This window comes from Natator depressus, chromosome 25 (assembly GCF_965152275.1).
Source record: "Natator depressus isolate rNatDep1 chromosome 25, rNatDep2.hap1, whole genome shotgun sequence".
Taxonomy (NCBI): Eukaryota; Metazoa; Chordata; order Testudines; family Cheloniidae; genus Natator; species Natator depressus.
Window position 1 is genome coordinate 14,788,531 of NC_134258.1, and position 22,551 is coordinate 14,811,081.

General features: G+C 40.7%; 1 protein-coding gene across 4 annotated transcripts in view; it reads right to left on the minus strand.

The window, feature by feature from the left end:
• The window catches only part of CRTC1 (CREB regulated transcription coactivator 1), an 83,046-nt gene that overhangs the window by 59,751 nt on the left and 744 nt on the right, over positions 1-22,551 (minus strand). The window lies entirely within an intron of this gene.

A 22,551-nucleotide genomic window follows, 5' to 3' on the forward strand; every position in this document is an offset into this window, starting at 1 on the left:
TTGGTTTCGCTGAGGTCTAAGCGAGTCAGTAAACTGCGCCAGCGCGCCTTTAAACGTCCAAATGCACATTCTACCACCATTCTGCACTTGCTCAGCCTGTAGTTGAACAGCTCCTGACTACTGTCCAGGCTGCCTGTGTATGGCTTCATGAGCCATGGCATTAAGGGGTAGGCTGGGTCCCCAAGGATACATATAGGCATTTCAACGTCCCCAACAGTTATTTTCTGGTCTGGGAACAAAGTCCCTTCCTGCAGCTTTTGAAACAGACCAGAGTTCCTGAAGATGCGAGCGTCATGTACCTTTCCTGGCCATCCCACGTTGATGTTGGTGAAACGTCCCTTGTGATCCACCAGAGCTTGCAGCACTATTGAAAAGTACCCCTTGCGGTTTATGTACTCGCCGGCTTGGTGCTCCGGTGCCAAGATAGGGATATGGGTTCCGTCTATGGCCCCGCCACAGTTAGGGAATCCCATTGCAGCAAAGCCATCCACTATGACCTGCACATTTCCCAGGGTCACTACCCTTGATATCAGCAGATCTTTGATTGCGTGGGCTACTTGCATCACAGCAGCCCCCACAGTACATTTGCCCACTCCAAATTGATTCCCAACTGACCGGTAGCTGTCTGGCGTTGCAAGCTTCCACAGGGCTATCGCCACTCGCTTCTCAACTATGAGGGCTGCTCTCATCTTGGTATTCATGCGCTTCAGGGCAGGGGAAAGCAAGTCACAAAGTTCCATGAAAGTGCCCTTATGCATGCAAAAGTTTCGCAGCCACTGGGAATCATCCCAGACCTGCAACACTATGCGGTCCCACCAGTCTGTGCTCGTTTCCCAAGCCCAGAATCGGCGTTCCACAGCATGAACCTGCCCCATTAGCACCATGATGCATGCATTGGCAGGGCCCATGCTTTCAGAGAAATCTGTGTCCATGTCCTGATCACTCACGTGACCGCGCTGACGTCGCCTCCTTGCCCGGTATCGCTCTGCCAGGTTCTGGTGCTGCATATACTGCTGGATAATGCATGTGGTGTTTAATGTGCTCCTAATTGCCAAAGTGAGCTGAGCGGCCTCCATGCTTGCCTTGGTATGGCGTCCGCACAGAAAAAAGGCGCGGAACGATTGTCTGCCATTGCTCTGACGGAGGGAGGGGCGACTGACGACACGGCTTACAGGGTTGGCTTCAGGGAGCTAAAATCAACAAAGGGGGTGGCTTTACATCAAGGAGTATTTCAGGCAGGACTTCACGGAGGGTTCCAATAAGAAATGGTGCACCTAAGTTATTGTTCTTATTGGAACAAGGAGGTTAGTCTGGCCTCTGATTGATACATGGCTAGATTTACCTCGCTGCACCTTCTCTGTGAGTGACTGCAGTGTGATCTAGAGGAATGAGTCCCCTAGACGGGGGGGGGGGGGGGAAGCAAATGAGTACAAAACAAATCTGGTCTATTTCTTGTTTTGATCCACTCCATCTATCTTTTACATCTTTGGCTGGCAGCAGACGGTGCAGAAGGACTGCATGCCATCCACATCTCTTGCCTGCCCAGCAGAAGATGGTACAATACGACTGCTAGCAATCCGTATCGCCTGCCTGCTTACCATAAGACAGTTCAATAGGACTGACTGCAGGACTAAAGAGAATGACCTGGTCAAGTCACTCCAAATTTAGTCCCTGTGCCCATGTCTGTCCAGGCGCTCCCGGCCGACGTGGCCAGGAGCACCTCGGACATGACGATGACAGCTACCAGTCGTATTGCACCGTCTGCTGCCACAAGGCAATGGGTTGCTGCTACTGTGTAGCAATGCAGTACCGCGTCTGCCAGCACCCAGGAGACATACGGTGACGGTTACCTGAGCGGGCTCCATGCTTGCCGTGGTATGGCGTCTGCACAGGTAACTCAGGAAAAAAGGCAAGAAACGATTGTCTGCCCTTGCTTTCACGGAGGGAGGGAGGGAGGGAACGGGGGCCTGAAGATATGTACCCAGAACCACCCGTGACAATGTTTTAGCCCCATCAGGCATTGGGATCTCAACCCAGAATTCCAATGGGCAGCGGAGACTGCGGGAACTGTGGGATAGCCACCCACAGTGCAACGCTCCGGAAGTCGACTCTAGCCTCGGTACTGTGGAAGCACTCCGCCGAGTTAATGCACTTAGAGCATTTTCTGTGGGGACACACACACTCGAATATATAAAACAGATTTCTAAAAAACCGACTTCTATAAATTCGACCTAATTCCGTAGTGTAGACATACCCTAAGGTGCCACAAGTCCTCCTTTTCTTTTTAATCTTGCTGAAGTTAGTAGAGTTACTCTGGATTTACAACAGTACAACCTAGATCAGAATCTGGACCAGAATCCAACACCACCAGATTTAACACAATTACTGGCTTGTCCTAACAGCCAGCAGTGCTGCAATTTTCCTGTATCTACTTTATGACTTGCATGCAAGAACTAAAGTCACATTCACTTGACTTACCTCCAAGAGTCCCATTTAAATTGGGCTAAAACTTTCTAAAAATATAAGTTTGGACAGTGGGATTCAGAATGGAGGGGAGTTGTGGGAAAAGAGAACCAGATCTCTGAAAGTGAAAAGTGCATTATTTTTTCATGGGGGTTTCCTGCACAACTTTAAGTAGTATCAAAATATGCAGGTGGAAGCCAAAGGAAGTGCTAACCACCAGGAATAACACAGCATTTATGCAAACTGAACACTGGACGTTCTAAACTCTTCCCAAAAAAATTCTCAGCAAGTTACAAGTGTGTACACAGAACTCAGCTGCAGTAAAATGACAAATTTCATGATCACCCTTTTTAAAACATCTCTTTATACACATTCAGAATGCTTGGCTCCCACAAGTCTGATATCATAATAAGGGTGGAGTGTCCTTTTGATGAGAACAAAGATAATCTCTTGTGAATCTCATGAACACAGGAAGTAATAGTTCAAGAGAATTGCCAGTTTGCAGTTTCCATACTAAATTTTACATACAAATTCAAACTTAGCTATTCCAGAATCAGCCAGTGCTTTCAAGTTAAATATACAGTGAATTAAACAAAGATTTAATCTAATTTATAATTTAAAATAAAACATTAGTGATATTAAACTTCTCTGATTAAAGGGCTAAAAGGAATTATCTTAAATACATAAGGTTAGACTACAGAAGAGTCTTCAGGAAGTCTGCTAGTACAAATCTGTCTCAACTGAAATGAGATTGCTTGGAGTGCTGCTCCATGCAGTCTCCAAATAAGGCACATTTAAAAGAGCTCAGGAACTGCCCCTCCTAAATGACTATCTGTGAGACAGAAACAACATCCCAGAAGTATTTACAGTTGCTTGGAAGTTTTTGGGCTGGCACCCAGACTTACTATTCAATAGCTAATCTGGGGTCTCCTATATGAAATGAGGTGGTGGTCCCAGTCCAGTTCCCTCTTTGCGCATCCACATCAACAAAAGGCCACTACACCATAATCGTTACCCTTATTAGTCATCTGAGCAGAGGCCATGGACCACATGGGTAGTTGAGACCAAACTCCCCTCTCATTCCTAAAGATGGGCCCTGTAAGATCAGAAGTAAGGTACACCTGCAGGGCAATAAGAAAGCTTGCCAATCCAAATGCCCAGGCTCTGACTGACCTGTGGATGTCACAGTCTCCAAGGCTGTCAGTCTGGCACCTTTCTCCAGCCCTAAATTAAAAACAAAATCTAATAACCTCAAGATTGGCCAGTTCGTTTCCACAAGGAATTTGAGACTTTCTCCCAGTCCACTATTCCCACGAAGATAAGCAAAGCAAATAAAATCTTAAAAGGAAAGATAAGTGAATAGTGTATAAGAGATTCACATATATGGATTTGGACTTGACAGCATAGCCTTCGGCTAAAAACTTCATAAGCCAACCAGTCACTACATAACGCAAAATCTATTTAAGTCATCAAAAAATTAAAGTACATTGTTTTTTCTGCCTATGTTGAGAAGCTTCCCAAAACTATACCATAGTTTAACAACTCTGAACATAAAATCATTTTTAACCATAGAAGAATAGCCCTCTTGTTCAGACTTTTGAAATTCACTTTGCATTTTTAACTTTAGAAATCTTAAGAGCAAGACAATTACTCTTTGATTAATCTATTTAATAAGATTCCAGGATTGTCACTGTCTCTCTTTCTCTCTGAAGCCTAGAATGTCTGCTGAGTCAGTGTGAACCAATGGAAAGAGCTAAAAGCATGGTTGAGAGCTCTTTTTGTTTAGAATATCACCAGGTTTTGCAGTCTGTTACCATTCAAATTTTAAGTTCTCAGCCATTTTCGGCTTTTTACAAATTACACATGTACAACAGCACAGACCTTCACCCAGGGTTATTTAATACAACTACACCTCCTCCAGCCACAGAATCTCTTATTTGCTAATATCACCCTACCTACAAGTGATCTAGAATTTCTATCTGATTTGTAAATCTGTTTTCCTTTTAATTGTGATCACAAACATAGTCGCACAACCATGAAAAAAAGAAAATTTTCTACCCATATATCCCCTCCTAAAAAGAAAAATTTAAACCAGTACCCCCATTTGTACAAACTATGGCAAGTGTCCTGCAATCAGATACTTGCAGGCAGACCAACATACCCACATAGAGTCCCATTAAAAATCAGAAACACAATACTAATGAAAGGGTACCATCCTACTACATAAGAACACCCATAATGGATCAGATCATTCGTCTACCTAGTCAAGTATCCTACGTTCCAACAGTGGCCAATGTCGGGTATTTCAGAGGGAATGAACAGAAAATGCAATCATTCAGTGATCCATCCCATTTCAGAGTAGCAGCCGTGTTAGTCTGCATTCGCAAAAAGAAAAGGAGTACTTGTGGCACCTTAGAGACTAACAAATTTGAGCATAAGCTTTTCCACTCCCAGCTTCTGGCAGTCAGAGGCTAGGGACACCCAGAGCATGGGGTTGCATCCCTGACCATCCTGGCTAACACTTTTAGCCTCAAGGTATTTTACACCTTATTAGGCTAAACATCCAGTGCATCCTTAGGCAAGTTAGTCACTCACTCAGCATAATAGTTGGGAGAACTGGTTAATATTTGTCATTAAACTCCTTAGATGGTTTTTGGCCTTGAATGACATGACTGCCTGATCAAGTGTATAGAGTATTATTTGTTTGCTTTTTCTTTTTTAATTTTTCTGGTCCACAGCAGCAAAGATTATGGTGAACATAAGGCCACTTGGGATCCCTTATGTTCAAGGATACCAGATTATATATGAAGTGAAACAAATAATATGGTGAAACCCTATTAAACACTACAAAAGAGAAAGTCCACTTTCAAACCAGTAGATTTTTTTCCCAAGCCTGCTGGGCATGACTTACTGCACAGCAAGACAATATGGGTAAGCACACTTACTGCACTAAAGAGGACCAGTGACTAGAGTTTGCCTTCAGCACACTTCACAAAACACAAACTGCAAAAGGGAGTCTGATTTTCAAAGCTATCATTGCTTTGTAAACTAATAAAATGTCTGACAATCAATGAATTAAAAAAAAAAGCAGCAAACATTTTGGCCCACAGGGACAACTCACAAATAAGTGGACAGCTGCCTGAATACAGATGACAGCCAGGAAGTGGCATCTTGTATTATATGCTGGAAACAGCGAAGGGTGAGTTACAGTGGCTATTATATCGTTCATTACATATCTTGAAGTATCTGCCCCAAAGGTTTGGAAGAAACTCCCCGCACACACAAAAGCAGCAAACTCCTTATTCCCTTTCAAATCCCTGCTTAAAAAACTCTTCCTCGTGATGCTTACAAAATACTTGGCAACGGTTTTGCTGCTGGTGTGCTGAGACCACTGCCTATTATGCAAGCTAACAGTTTCACTGTTTCCTTGCATTCCCCCATCTGCCTATCCGCCTCTAGTCTTATACTTAAGCTTTCTGGGGCAGTGACTGGTTTTTGTTGTGTTTGCACATAGTACAATGGAGTCCTGGTCCATGACTAGTACTCCTACTCACTATAGCAATAAAAATAATTGTAGTCGTGAGTGCAAATGCGATGTTCGATACAGAACGGTTATGGGGAGGAAAAAATTTAGTCTAACAAACTTAACAAGAACAGTTGAGAGAAATTTCAAACACTGTAAATCAAGACAAGCATATTATCTATAGGCAAGTATTATCTATAACTGAAATTGCTGATTTTGCTATTTCTTTTGAACATACACACCCACCACACCCACCAGCCCAAAAAGACAGACACACACACCTTTAATGGTAGAATCCTGACACTAAGATGAAGATGTAAATATTCCTTTCAGTTCCTGACTGGGTGTAGAGGTGAAGAAATAACTGCTAATTTGCAAGGGTCATCAAAAGGAAAATGTGTAAGACTTTTCCATCAATTTAATCAGCAATTCTAAGTCAATGCAGTTCAATTTCCAATTGTAATCTAATGATAACGGGGGTTAAATATGGGTCCTTGATTTGTCTTTTTTTTTTTTTTTTTTTTTTTTACTGAAGATAAAGAGTGCAAATCCCTTGATTTTTATATCATTTAATTCTGTCTTTGAGCATCTGTAGTCACCTAATCAAATGCAAGGATTTTTCAGATTGTCAAATACTCAACACACAGCTTCTACCTTGGCTAGTTTACATACTAGAATTCTGGCTGAAGTTTCTTTTTACTTCAGAAAACAGCAAGTTATATGTTCTGCAAAAAAACCTGAATAACTAGATCAAATTATTAAAGGGTGTGTGTGTGTGTGTGTGTGTGTGTGTGTGTGTGTGTGTGTGTGTGTGTGTGTGTGTGTGTGTGTGTGTGTGTGTGTGTGTGTGTGTGTGTGTGTGTGTGTGTGTGTGTGTGTGTGTGTGAGAGTCAGAGAGAGAGAGAGAGAGAATGCTATTTCAAAGAGGCACTAACAAGTTAAAAAATGATTTTTAAAACAATTTCCTTATCCAAGGCCCTGATCCTGAAAACTGTTACACACAGGCAGACTTTTGCACCCATGCAGAACCCACTGAAGTCAATAGGGATCCATGCAGGCACACGGGTCCAAGTGCATGGAGAATTATTATTTATGTTAACACCTTATTTTATGAAAAAAGGCAAAAAAATTAAGCAGCTACACTGGTTTTCACAATTTACATTACTTACTCTAATCAACTTGAACATTAAGAGGAGACCAATTTCTCTTTATGATTCATATTCACTAGCACTAAGGCTTCAATCTCGAGATTGCAAACCCAGCAAGAGAACGTTTACATCCAGACAGAAGCTCTTAAACCATTTAAAGTGTTATCATTTTTATTTTTTAGCAAACCTAAATTTCAGGCCACACTACTTAGTTGTCAGATTAGTGGTGGAAAACATTAAATGCTCATGACAGTAGAACGATTTTATCTGTAAAGCCGCTAGTGTGTTAATTCACGAGAAGACACTGTTAACCATATCTTGCGCTCGACTGGTAACTGCCCGCTTTTTCACAATTCTACGAGGACAGTGCAGACACAGACTGCACAGCAGAGTCTGTATCAAAGAGAAAAAACAAAAAACAAATTCCTTCTCCTCTCCCTGTTTCTCTGCTGTCACAGTTGGGAAGCAACTCCAGCAAGCCAAACTTTCTAAAGACACTGATTGCCTGCAGTTCCTAACACTGATCAGACAGCAGTGTCTGGATCCAGACTGACAGATGTTTCTCCAACAGGACTGGCACAGGAAGTGAAAGCCTGAAGTGTAGAGCAAAGTTGTAACCTACAGTGATAGCACCTGTTCTTTCCAGAGCACTCAAGGGACATAATGTATTCCACCTTTAATGTGAAATGTTTTGTAACAGTTTTATTCTCTTACACAAGTGATTTTTTTTTTTTTGGTTACTCATAGAAGAGAAGAGCAACAACACTGGCTACATCCAGACAGTGTAGATAGGACTCTGAAAGTTTCCCTACTTGCATCTGCCAATGTCTTCAAACTTGAGCTGTGATGCCATTAATATTCAAGTGCTGTAGGTTCTAGAGCACAGACAACCAAGCCAAAACAGGAAGCCAAATGACTACTACAAACCAAGTGAAAATTACTAAAAAAAAATCCTCTTATGTATAACATGTTAGAAGTTATCAGCCAGTGACAAAAGCAATGCGAACTGTAAGGAGTCTGGTGGCACTTTAAAGAGTAACAGATTTATTTGGGCATAAGCTTTAGTGGGCTAAAACCAACTTCATCGGAAGCAACTGTGATGAAATGAAAACTGTTTTTGCTACATAGCTATACTTCATTGGAGCTTTTTTAAAAATCCCACACCTCTTCAATACCATTTGAGCAGTAAAGTACGTACGTACCCATTGGCGGGACTCACAATTTCCAACAAAAGGCCTCAATCCTGCAATTAACTGCTGCACTTGTGCATAGCTCCACTGATGACAGCAGGCCATCTACATGCTATCAAATGCACTACTCAAGCCCGAGAGCCTTCCCAATGCACTAAAAATTCATGTATACAACTTCTCAAACCCTTTGAAAATATCTTTGTCCTAAGCGTGCTGCAACTTCAGTTACTCTCTGCTAACCACAAGGTCTCTAAGGCTACGGACTTGGTGAAAAACCTATGCAGGTCATTTAAGACCGGATAAAAACATTAAGAAATATGCACTGAACAGAAGAATGGCCACACTGGGTCAGACCAGTGGTCCATCATGCCCAGTATCCTGTCTTTCAACAGAGGCTGGTGCCAGATGCTTCAGAGGGAATATACAGAACAGGGTAATTATTGACCGATTCATCCCGTTGTCAATTCCCAGTTTCCGGCAGTCAGATGTTTAGGGTCAACCAGAGCATTGGGTTGCGTTCCTGACCATCTTGGCTAATAGCCATTGATGGATCTATTCTCCATGAACATATCTAATTCTTTTTTTAACCTAGTTATATTTTTGGCCTTCACAACATCCCCTGGCAATGAGTTCCACAGGTTCACTATGCACTGTGTGAAGTATTTCCTCATGTCTGTTTTAAACCTGCTGCCTATTAATTTTCTTGGATGACGCCTGGTTTTTGTGTTATGTGAAGGGTTAAACAACACTCCTCTATTCACTTTCTCCGCACCATTCATGGTTTTGTAGCCCTCTATCATATCCCCCCCCTTAGTTGTCTCTTTTCTAAGCTGCACAGCCTAGTCTTTTTAATTTCTCCTCATGTGGAAGAGATTCTGCATGGAGTGATTCTGCTTTGGACAAGAGGAATGGACTAGCTCATTGGTTTTAAAACTCTGGGGTGCACCTCCCTGAGGGAGATGGGATGAGGTTATCAGGGGAGCAGTGAACAGGATGGAGCATAGGTGCTTCCGAGTCAGCCACATCGTGCAGGTCACTGCAGGCCCTGCCTGGTGACACAGTTAGGAGGCTGCTGCCATCACTCGCTGCTTGGGAACTGGGCTTTGCTCAAGTTCAGGTCAGACAGACAGACAGCCTGCAGGCAGCTAGGCAGCCTTCAGGTGCCTGTGCATGCACACTGCAGAGATACCAGATTTGATATGGGGGGGGGGGCGGGGTCGCTACAAAGCTGCAGCAAGGAGGAAACAGAGCCTCCCCAGCAGCAGCAGATCATCTTCCTGTGCTCAGCAGCAAGTAAGAGGCAGGGGGCAGATGGGCACCTGGCACTTGCTCCTGACAGAAGTGTGACTGAGTGCATCAGAGGCACCCCTGCCTCTTCACCTCCTGCAGGCACCCGGCAACCACCCAACCCCTGCCTCCCACACAATCTGCCCCCCTGCATTTTCCCAGGCACCCACCACCCACTGCATCCTCCCATGCAATCATCAGCCCTGCCTCCTACTCTTCCCTGCACTGCCGAAGGGCGGAGTGGAGCGTGCATGAAATGTGACTCTCTGAAAGGGGGAAAAAGCAAAAAGAAAGCTTGGGAACCTCTGGACTGGATGACATAATAAGAAGTTCCCATTTCTAATGTCCATGATTCTGTGAGCCATCATTGCTGTAAGAATATTATAGCAGAGCTATAAAAAGGTAACAATTATACACAACACACACACACACAAAAAATTAATTCACTTTTGAAGCTCTCAGAACTTATAATTATAATGCTGTGTTAAAATCAGTGCCCATCAGTCAAATGACACCCAATCATAAGAACTCAGAGTTGAGGTATTTATTGATAGAAACTCAGTAATCATTCATTTGATTCTCTGCCAGCTAGGCTTCTGAACTTAGTGAGGTATTCACTGCATCCTTACAATTACAAAGCAGCCAAGAATTACTATAGTCTTTCATGAGTTTAGAGGGTTTTTTCTACCTTCTTAATGAAGAGATTATTTGAGACCTCAGCTCATTTCACTGAATCATTTGTTCTCTTATGCTTCTTCTGTAAATTTCATAAAGCTAGACCTCCAAGACATTCTAGATTCTCCCCCATAAGCTTAAAACAAATCTCCAAGGTGGCCTCAATTATAAGGTTATTTGTCTTACGAATAAAGCAATATTACAGTTACACACACACAGATTACCTCTGCAACAGGAGATATTGTTGCTGTTATACAAAAGTTGCCTTTTTTATTCTAGGAGTAGCCAATTATGCATTTTAGGAGTGAAAATATTTATTATTCATACATCATGCTAAATTTGCATGATACTTCACAGACAAAATTCCTTTTGCATATGAATCCAGATATGACATACCAGAGAAATATGGGTGGGTGATTTAATAGAGCACTGTGTCACTTTTTTTTTTCCACGAGCCAAGATTGAAATCTTCTGGAAAATGAACAAGTTTAACCTATTTGAGTGTCTAAGCAATCAGAACATATTCTTGCAACATTTGTTAAAAAAAAAAAGCCAGGATTGTTTTTCTATGTTTAAATACACTTTGCTATTTCTAGTGAACAAAAGTTTGCAGTTTAAAACCCAGCCACAACTCAGTAACAAGTAAAATCAGGATACAGACTTAAAATAGTGACTATTCTTCAGAGTTCTGCTCTATTGCTGGGCATGGAGCCAAGCTAAGCTACAAGACAAACCAAACCTTACTTGTGCTTAAAAAAAAGCGCGCACACACACAAATCAGATCGATTGCTGGTTCTCAAATGTCACCCTTTGTTTTTGAAAAGTATCCAGCCAAAAGGAGAATGTTTGCCACTGACAATTAAATGTAAAACCTCAACCTGGACTCAGACTTGAAACTTATTGGTTAGTTTATTATAAAAAGACCTCTCCTATCTGAAATGTTTTAAGTTTAATGATATAGAGACACCTTTAGTCAATTGTGAACAAATAATTTTTGAAGTGCGCCTCCCTAATACCTGCTCTTTGCCCCATGCCCTGCTCATCAATTAGAAAGGCCTCAGGAAAGATCAAACAAAAGCAGAGATGCCCTCATTAAGCAAGATAAAAAATAAGCTTTTATGCTCCAATTTTTATTTTTAGCCACAGAATGAATATTCAGTTATGTAACCCTACATGTTTCATAAATCAAAAGGCAAACAGGGCATATTTACATTCTTTGAAGTGTACTACTTCACTTTACTCCACTGACAGGTAGCTGGGAGCATGCCTCGTGTGATTCATTAGTTAAAATGTTATTGTTACAAAATGAATAAATGATTCATCCACTGTGGAGTCTTGTATAAGCTTTCGTGAGCTACAGCTCACTTCATCGGATGCATTCAGTGGATGCATTCATGCATCCAATGAAGTGAGCTGTAGCTCACGAAAGCTTATGCTCAAATAAATTGGTTAGTCTCTAAGGTGCCACAAGTACTCCTTTTCTTTTTGCGAATACAGACTAACACGGCTGCTACTCTGAAACCTGTGGAGTCTTGTGTTCATTCACATTGGTAAGAAGCTTATTTAACCATGTCGGTGCTACCAAATTTATACTTCACCAATCCCAGTGATGTCACAAACTTTGCAACATGCTTTTCCCTCTGACAGTTCTTGAAATTATGACTACACTTGCTCTTCAGCCTCCGACCTTCATACTGCACCTCAAGAACTGTACTGAGTTTACAAGATGAGGAACAAGCCCCCTTAAGTTTGGAAGCACTTGGCATCCCCTGAATGCTAAAAGCTGACATAGATTTAATCCTTTTGTTGGACAAATGAAAAATATATTACTGAAAAGATTAACAGAGTTTGAATTCCATGCACAAGGGTGGGAATCAGGCACTTTTCAAAATGTCCTCCTCAGTCTCCCTCTCAGGTGGGAGAATGCCACAAAATGGGGGGGAGGGGGCGGGAATCTCTATTGTGGGTTTCCTGCAATTGTGTCCTTACCATAAGCTTTTAAGCAATCTGACGGCCACTGGATATATAGATAGTAAGGGGGAAAAAACTTGATAACCCACTCTACCCAGCAGTATTAGAAGCCATAAAAGTGGCCTCAGTGTGTCACTGAGGAAAAAGAAAAGGGAGCTCCAGTCCATTGTCTTGACACCTGCCCTCAGATCTTCTCAAAAGAACCAGCCCACTGGAGGTCTCAGAGCACCACTTGAGGGATTTCAGTGCATCAGAACAATTAGAAATAAAAACAATGAAGAACCCTCCGTAGAGCTACACACACCTCTGCAAGTATCTCTTTCTAACCTGATGCCTCAGAAGAACTAGCAGTAGATAATCAGTTGCCTCAAATAGCAACACACCTTCTTGAACTACATGCAAACTGGATACAATTAACTTAGGTTTGAATAGAGACTGGGAGTGGATGGGTCATTACACAAAGTAAAACTATTTCCCCATGTTTATTTCCCCCCCCCCCCCCCGCCCACTGTTCCTCAGACGTTCTTGTCAACTGCTGGTAATGGTCCACCTTGATTATCACTACAAAAGGTTTTCTCCCCCCTCCCCCGCTGGTATTAGCTCATCTTAAGTGATCTCTCTCCTTACAGTGTGTATGGTAACACCCATTGTTTCATGTTCTCTGTGTGTATAAATCTCCCCACTGTACTTTCCACTGAATGCATCCAATGAAGTGAGCTGATAGGGGTTTGGGACATCCAATTCTAATTTATCTCCCTTCTGAAACCTTGACGATCCAGAGGAAAACAAACCCATCACTAATAATAAAGTAATTACATGTTGGTAATCCAAATGAATTGAAGATTTAGCTACCATCACAACAATCTGCCATTAGCACATCCAATTACTGACATGAAGAAGACTCACAAGCAGCCTCAAAAATTAAGGTATGTGGGAACATCAGGGAGGGTATTCTCCCAGTCACCAAGAAAACAGAGATGGGATTAATTGGCAAGGAAGTAAATATTCTAGGAACATTTCCTAATAAAAAAGAGGAACTTTTCTAGTACCTTTCATTCAAGAACCTTTAAGTGTTTTACAAACATTATTCCCATTTTAAAGGAGGGGAAAAGCACAAGGTTAAGTGACATGCCCAAGACCACACACCAAGTTACTGGCTGAAACTGGAGCTCTCAGCTCAGGAGACTTGGCTCCCAATAACCTACTCCAGTGGTTCCCAAACTTGTTCCGCCGCTTGTGCAGGAAAAGCCCCTGGCGGGCCGGGCCGGTTTGTTTACCTGCCACGTCCGCAGGTTTGGCCAATCGAGGCTCCCAGTGGCCGATCAGAGGCTCCCCAATGGGAGCTTCCTGGAGCAGCGAACCGCAGCCACTGGGAGCCTCGATCGGCCGAACCTGCGGATGCGGCAGGTAAACAAACCGGCCCGGCCCATCAGGGGCTTTTCCTGCACAAAAGGCGGAACAAGTTTGGAAACCACTGACCTACTCTAATTGGTAGACCACAATTCCTCTGAATAGCAAAGTGATTATGTTTATGAAATTTGTAAGGGTACCCCATAAAATGGGAATGTGCCACTCTAATCCTCCCCCAACCCACAACAAATCATTAAAAAATTAAGATTCATTTTATGTGATTTTTTTTTTTAAAATAATGCACAGGATTGTTCCGGGGAGAGAAGAATTTTTATTTCTTAGGAAATCAGTTATAAACAGTTCTATCATAGTTATTCAGTGACAGCGTTATGAGTTATAAAGTAGTGATGCATTTTCAAACATCTTTGGTTGACAAAATATGCTCTTTTGCCATGCTAATTTGACTCTAAACACAAGTACCAATGGAGACCTTTACAAATGTCTTGTTCGGAGTTGTCATGCATAGCATGTTCAGTACTATAAGAAAGATGATTTTAAACAAACCAAACAACACTAACCTCCTGAATTCCATTGTTTCAACTACGTGGAGGTCTCCACTTCGGTCACCACTCCCTTAAATTTACACTAGTCTTTGGGTTGCATTTATTTGCTGAAATGCAAGTTGTTTAAGAGCAAAGCAGCACAAAGAATGCACTACTGAGGTCACAACCAGTTGTCACAAAGTGAACATTGTTACATGGTTAGCAAAAACTGTAAGAGTATCTTGACAGCCTATTTCTTTTCACCTAGTTCTTCCAATGCCATCAGCTGGCATATATGTATCTGTAAAACAGCTATAATAGCACAGTTATGATACTACTGGAGTAATATTACAGCCATAAGAAGCTGAATTTTTATTTTAAAATGTAAACCCCCATTGTTTTTTTCTCTCTCAGATATAGTTTTACATTTGCTGCACACTACACTAAAGTAGTGAGTTCCTGATAATATATTCAGTACAAAAACAACAAAGCCAACACAAAATAAGTTATTGTGCACAAACTGGTATTTTCACAGCTGCTCTGACAAGACTGCTGTAATAATTCACTATTAGAAATTGATACAGTTGTTTCATAATTAGAGTTGAGTGATATAATAAGATAATGCAAATGTATCTTACATTAAGGGCAACAATTTAAAAAAAATTTACTTTGATAAAATTAACTTTTTTTTCTGAATCGGAATCATTTTAGCATTACTGCACGTTAATTTTTTTTAAATAACTGCAATTTCTCTCAATTTACTACCACAGATATAAAATTTAAAAACAAAAAAGTTACAAGATTTAAGAAGCTGCTATTAAATCATAACTGAATTTAAACAAGTGTATATCATCTTAAAATTACTAAGGAATAGCACCTTACACGTACCTTACATGTTCTCAATGCAGACACTTCACTGAAGAGTAAAAATAATTGGTAGAATTATTGTGCTCAAACATGAAAAGCTGAAATGCCACCTTACAGTCACTGATCCTGCACAGAGTTTCAGTGGGGCTCCATCTGGGCATGAGTCCACTCAAACCAAGTTCGGTGAAGAAGGGAGTCCTTACTCTCTTTAAAAATGTAGCAAACAGTTTGCAACAAAAATCAATGAGACAAATAAATGGGTTCTAGCACTAATTACTTATTTCCTATTTTAAAAGCAGTATTTTGTCAACCAGTTAAAAAAAAGAGTCTGCTTTCTTCCAATTGGCACAGTCAAATCTAAGGTGATTTTAAAAAAAAAAATCAAGATGCCAAGGAAAAGGTGATGTTTTTGTCCTGTGGAAAATGAGATGCAGCTGGCAACTGAGAAGTTGTGAGAACCTAGCTTAAGTATAAGAAACTAAACCATTACTGAGCATGGTTTTCTGCAATGGTTCCCCCAAACCAGGACTGAAAAGAGTTGACTGTACAAAACTGTTTTCCCTTGCTTTCTTTCACCAAATCACAATCACACTTTCTGAAATAGTACTGAAAATGGTTTGCACCTGATCTACATTCAAACATTTTTAAGGGAAATGTGTTGCTAAAACATTTTCAGCAACTGTTCGATATCATACCATAGACATGGTTTTGTGGTCCAGACCTACAACCCCCTTATTCATGCAGGCAGTTCTTATGAGCAGTTCTCTGCTCAGGTCAATAGGCCGAGTTTTGTAACTATAACCAGTACTAAACCAAAATTACAGACTTTGGGTTATAAACAGGACACTGAGAAACTAACAACTCAAAACAACTTTTGGGGATCTTAACTGTGGAAAAACCTGCTCTCAGAACTAACTGTTCTCAACTATTGGTCTATATCCCATTACAGTGACTTCTGGCATTTGTGTCTGGGATGTCAAGAAAGCATTTTACTGGGAAGGAAACCTTAGTTCAACTTCAAACAACTGGAAGAGCTGAGCGTACATATCTTTCAGAATGGATTTGCTTGTAAACTGAATAACTCCTATGAAGGCAAACCATCATAAGGATTCTTCAGCACTTGAGCTAAAGAAACAACTTGTTTAACTGAATATGGTGTTCTACTAACAGTTACATTTGTAAAAACCTGTTATGTTTCAACAGCATCTTGTAATTTCTTGTGTGTGTGTATAGGAATCCAACAAAACACTATGAACCTAAATACAAGAACACTGCAACTTTATAGGAAAAGACTTCCTCTAAGAAAATTCAGTAATCAGAATGCATGTAAATGACAAATTAAGGACAAAGCGATTTTCCCCTTTCTTTTTTCAAACAAAATGTAAGCAAGTTTATAGTAAGAAATACTACAGTATGTATGTTTTATACTTTGGCATATCAACAGCCAACCAGGTCTATTTACTTTGGACAACGCAGACTAGTTAAGGAACACTGAGTGATACACAAGAACAGAAACTCTTTATTCCCTTGTGGGTAATTAACTTTCATGCTCACACAATGCAATTTACACTAAATCTTACAAAGAATGAATAACATCTGGTGCAATTATTTCTGCACATTTAATTCTCCCTAAGCTTGTGAGTATAAGTACAAAATGCACAAAACCAATGGGAACACAGTATGGCCCCTTGGACATTTAGGCCCTGATTCTGCAACCTCTTACACACCAGCAGACCCCTGCACACAAATCCCCAAACACTTCAAGGATGCCACCTGCATGCACAGGTGTCTACCCACAAACAGTCAATTGCAGGATTATGGCTTTATTCTGCGTCCTGCTACAGAAATTCAGTTACCATACGGGAAGATTATGAGCCAGGCCTAAATGACCTCGTCTTTGTCTTAGAGATGTGGTATCCAGGGACCTGAGTCTTTCTTTAGCATTATGAAGGACTTAAAGGGGAGGACCTTTACCCCCTCCCCCACCCCCCCAAAAAAACCTAGGGAACTAAGAGTCAAAATTAATATGTACATTTGAGGGGAAACCCGAGTCTAAAATCCAGCTACGTCCCTGTGTAACTGCATATCGAGAGTTTTGTGTTTACAATGCAGAAGCAGCCTTCTGTTAGAAAAAAAAAAAGAAAAATCATGAGCCGCACCAGACAAAACATCTTTAAATCCATCAACAGTGACTTAAAACAGAAATCTGAAGTGCCATGCTGGGCCAGGCCAGGCCGCCATGCTAACACCACATGATTTGCTAATGGTGGATTTTTTTTTTTTAAATCAGTTACATGACTTAGGTTGTATTCAGACTCTGCTACATCATTTGTGTGTTGATTTATAGGTAGTATTTAAAATATTACCAAAGTACAATATCAAATAAAAACTGTTGTTCTGCTTAAGAAATTAGCAGCTAAGATCTGAAATAAAATAAAAAAGTGACTAAGCATTTTAGACACTGATTAAATAACGTAGGGGCCAGATCTCTCAAACCCTTATAGAAGTGAAGTATAGTGCTTACCACTGTTCCTGCTAAGCTGCACGTGTGTCCGGGCGCACACTGATCCAAAACACCGCGCACACACAAAATGAAATACTACATCGGAGCTGGGCTGAAATATCATTTACGGGCGATTTTTGACATTGTTCACCCACCATCGATCAACACAGCCAAACTCTACAAGCTGGCATGGGGGGGAAAAGGGATAATGTATAAACATTTTACTCGCTTGGGAGCATTTGCCTCATGGCGCACAAATTTGAACTCTGCTTCAAAAATTTGCACAGAAGAAATTTTTTGCGCACACAGCCTGTCAAAAATTAGAGGGACCACTGGTGCTTACTACCACAAGTAGTATTACTAACACCAATGGGGCTACTCCCCGTGCAAAGCACTACCTGCAGCGTTTGCAGGGTTGGGTCCTAATTTTTCATGATATGTTTCTTCACTATATTTTAGCTTTACAGATCTGTATAACGACTATCTCCCTAGTTAGCATTTTCATCAAATCCTTTTAACAAAAACAAACACTATCGTAATAAAATTAAATACTGTATCACCATCATTAATATTTAGCCTGCCTTTTAACAAAAAAATTTATAGATGAGCTTTCTTGGTTTAACTAATCTTTTAAATACTGTTTTGCATGTTTACATTTGATTGCTTGCAAATTGTGTGTTCTATGAACATGTAAGACAGTGCTCTTTTACACAGGCTTTCATTCAAAATACAAGTAATGAAATTCTCTCACTTTACATATAACAATTTCATTGTATATATATACACACACACACAAATGTATTGCTATCTTACCCTGTTTAATCATTCATTCATTTTTATTTAATTTTACTTCAGTCATGTGGCTACACCTACTACATTAAGTTTATTTTTTCACTTGTGTTTAAGATTGAAAGATCAATTTTAAAACTTCATTGTCATATAAAAATTCAAGAATTCAGGCTTAGTCAAGGTGAACTTTGAGCGGGTATTTCGCAAAAGAAATTTTCAGTAACTGAGTAACATTGAAAAAACCAGGTAATGTAGGCATGCACCATTTTCTCAGGTCTTAAACATATGCAGTACCATCATAGGGATTGATATGACGCTGGATTATGTGTTATAGAACATAATACAGTAAATGTGTGCCACTGGGGACCCCAGGCTTATTATTATTATTAGGGGTCCTCAGATGAAATGTGCTATTAGTATTAAGGTTGAATGAAACATCTCCATGCACTTCCATTACCACTGGGGTTTTATCCACAACACAAACCTTTACACAGGAGTACTGGAATAATGCAAAATGTTTCCAACTGTTGACATGAAGCTAGTTTTTTTGTTTACTTCCTTGTTTATGAACCAGCATCATCTATGTCAGCACAGCTCTCAGAGCAGTGCTCACTTAGTTAACACAGCTGAGTCCAGAAGAGGGAGCTCAAATACTGTTTTGGCTCTGATCCCTCAAATCCTAGTGATTTACAAAAAATATAAAACAAACAGCTAGAATCCAGGGGATATCTCCAACTGGATTAGAACCACCTTTAAAAGGCAGATGACATTCTGAGCCCAAACTGTTTTTTTATACCCTGAATTTCCTGACATTTGAAGGACCAAATATGAATACCAACATTACTTGAAATTTTTTGTGCTCTAACATTTTGGTCCATACAACCTTGAAAAATTGATTAATATTTATAAAGAAATATTAAGGTTGCAACTCCATCATTTAGGATGACACACACAGTGGCAAGCCTCATCAGGCTGTGCTGTAGCAGATATTTTGTGGGGAGACTGATGTGGATAGCTCATTCATCAAAAGAAAGTAGTAATTGGTAGGGGAAAAGCTGTTGGAAGTTCATGCCCTGTCCAAAAAAGGGGCTCTCCACAAAAGAGTCACTCTCCAACCTTAAAAACAGCTCCTACTCTCTGTTTATGATATTAAAGTCCACAATAAAGAGAAATTCTTTTCACTCACTTTGGTAAGATGGGGTCTCACAGATCTCTCCAATTACAGGCACAAAGGTCCCACACAAGGGGCAATTCCATTTGAGTCACATCCCCACTTTAGTGTGTTCCCTGTATTAGCCACTCACCTCCCTCTCCCCACACAGACTGCCTCAGATAATTAAAAACAAAAGCAAAAAAACATGCTCCCAGGTTCTCTCTGCTGCAAGATGGGCCTTCTTCCCCACTCCGTCATGATGAGGCTAAGCTATCTTTCAAACTAAAATAATTTAAATCTCCGGGGCGGGGGGGAGAGAAAGATGTGTTTCTGGTGTGAAAAAAATTAAGACTTTTCTGTTTCATATTTACAATACTTTGGTGAGAACAAGAAAATACCATGACTTTAAAAAAAAAAACCACACACAAGACTACATTGCATAAATAGATGGAAGAATACCAACTCAGAAAAGCATTAAAGTGCGTATGCACAAGTCTTGGTATTGCAAGTCTTTGCCTCTGCTATGACCAATAACTAACACTAAATAGACAAGATGGTAAAGCACTGCAAAAAGACAATTACTAATAATGAAAAAAACAAGAGAAATTTTGGGTTGGTTCCACAAACTGAATCAGAATAACGCATTTTCAGACTGACAGCAAAGTGTGTGGTTGCCAAGTGAAATTGAGAGCCAACAGCAAGATTGTGCTTAACCCTTTTTATACTGCATTTTAAACACAGATGAAATCATGCAATAAAAAAAAATCACAAAGGAGACATTGTGCTCAGCTATTTGGTCAAAATTTCCATCACTTCAGAACCCAGATTCCTGAAACAAGTTATTCAGCTTGGGTCACTTTCTCAATGCTGGTCTTCCTTAAACTAAAGATGAGTTCCATCTGCAAAATTCAGACCAGAATTTTGAACACCAATATTTGGGTATGCTTGGATCTGGGATTGCGAGTTGTATCCATCCTTACCGTATATAAATATTTCAAACTGTGAATGCTCAGTACTGAATACCACTTTTCAATGGGCACATTTTAAGTACATAGTTTCATGAATTCTCTCTCAAGAATATTCAAATCCTAAGAACTATCTGGAGGGTTGAAAATTACAAAGCTTGTGTATATTTAAATAGATTCTTTACAAAACCCAACTTGACAAGCTCTACCAGGAGAACAGCAACACAAGGGATAAGAGAAGATTCAGATAACTGCAAACATCACTAAAACTGCTTTCAGTATATCCTCAACTAACACAAGGAGAAACTTCACATAGCATCCTCCATTAAATGTCAACAAATAGTTTAGCATGAACAGAGTAAGAATAAGTAAGTATATACCATAGTAAGAGTTAGCTGATAAAAGAAATGTGCCTTTGTTTTATTAGAGAGACAAGATGGGTGAGGTAATATCTTTTACTGGACCAGCTTCTACTGGTAAAAGAGACCAAGCTGTTTTAATTAAACCAACAAACAAGTATTTACACTATTCTGATAACAAGGAATATAAAGCAATACAGCAAATTCAACAATATGTTCCCTTTCATGGTATGATAGGGCTACAAACAGGCTTGCATTTTTTTTTTTTTTTATCTTAAAGCAGCATAAAAATGTTGACACACACATATAAGCTGAAGACACTAATGGAGAGTTTTTTCTCTCTTTCTCTCTCTCTCTCTCAACCATCACTAGATTTAAATCAGAAAAATCCATAAGCAGTCAAAATAGCACCCTGACATTCCTGGCAAGCACTGAAAATGTATTCACTACACTGTAATTTCTAATTATGTGTTTCCCAAAGACAGCACAAGACAAGACGGAGCTGAAGGTGCATTAATTTGCACTGATGACAATTAAAACATAATGGGAAAAATATTAATGATGTTAACTCAATGCATTCACACAGTTTTACTCCAGAGTAGCAGCCGTGTTAGTCTGTATCTGCAAAAAGAAAAGGAGTACTTGTGGCACCCTAGAGACTAACAAATTTATTTGAGCATAAGCTTTCGTGATCTACAGCTCACTTCATCGGATGCATGCAATAGAAAATACAGTGGGGAGATTTTATATACACAGAGAACATGAAATAATGGGTGCAGTAACAGCAGTAACACCCATTGTTTCATGTTCTGTGTATACAAAATCTCCCCAATGTATTTTCTACTGCATGCATCCGATGAAGTGAGCTGTAGCTCATGAAAGCTTATGCTCAAATAAATTGGTTAGTCTCTAAAGTGCCACAAGTCCTCCTTTTCCTTTTACAGTTTTACTTATTATCAGTATGGTGATACAGGTGCCTCCTCTACACCTTCTTGTGCCTGAACTCATCCTGCGTAATGTCTAAGTTCAGTTGCAAGCTACTCAAGGCAGGGACTCATCTCTCCATATTTTGTAAAGCAAAAGGAAGCTTTCAGCACTCTACAGAAGGTATCAAGAAAGCAAATGCATATTTACATAGGAGGAGGAGGACAAGGATCAGATTATAAACTCTTTGTGAGAGACACAATGTTTTCCTCTATGTTTGCACAGGACCAAGCACAAAAGGCCCCTGAACCTAACTACTACATGAAATCTTCCCCACATTCCTCATGGACCTCACACCCAGATGATACTCCTCTCACCTCAGTCTGGGCTCTCACTCACACAATGATGCTCATTCTTATTCCGAGGTACTGATTCTAGCCAGCAGTAATAATCTATTTCTGTTCAGCAGGTGGGCATCATGGCAACCACCAAAAGCTGGACAGGGCAAAAGGACCTGCATAACCCCATGCCACAAATCCAACCAGTCTCCACTCTTCTGCGAGCTACCAGAATACATGGCACTCCCTGCCATGCATATATCCTGGGGAGGCAGCCTGGTGAGCCCTGCTCTCCAGAGGGAGACATTAAACCAGCACTGGGGCTGCACAGAGCACCCCTCCTCCCTCAGCCCCCCCCCACACACACAGAGGGGGGTGTCAATCGCCCCCTCCTCCCTCAGCCCCCCCCACACACGGGGGGGTTAATCGCCCCTCCTCCCTCAGCCCCCCCCCACACAGAGAGGGGTGTCAATCGCCCCCTCCTCCCTCAGCCCACCCCACACA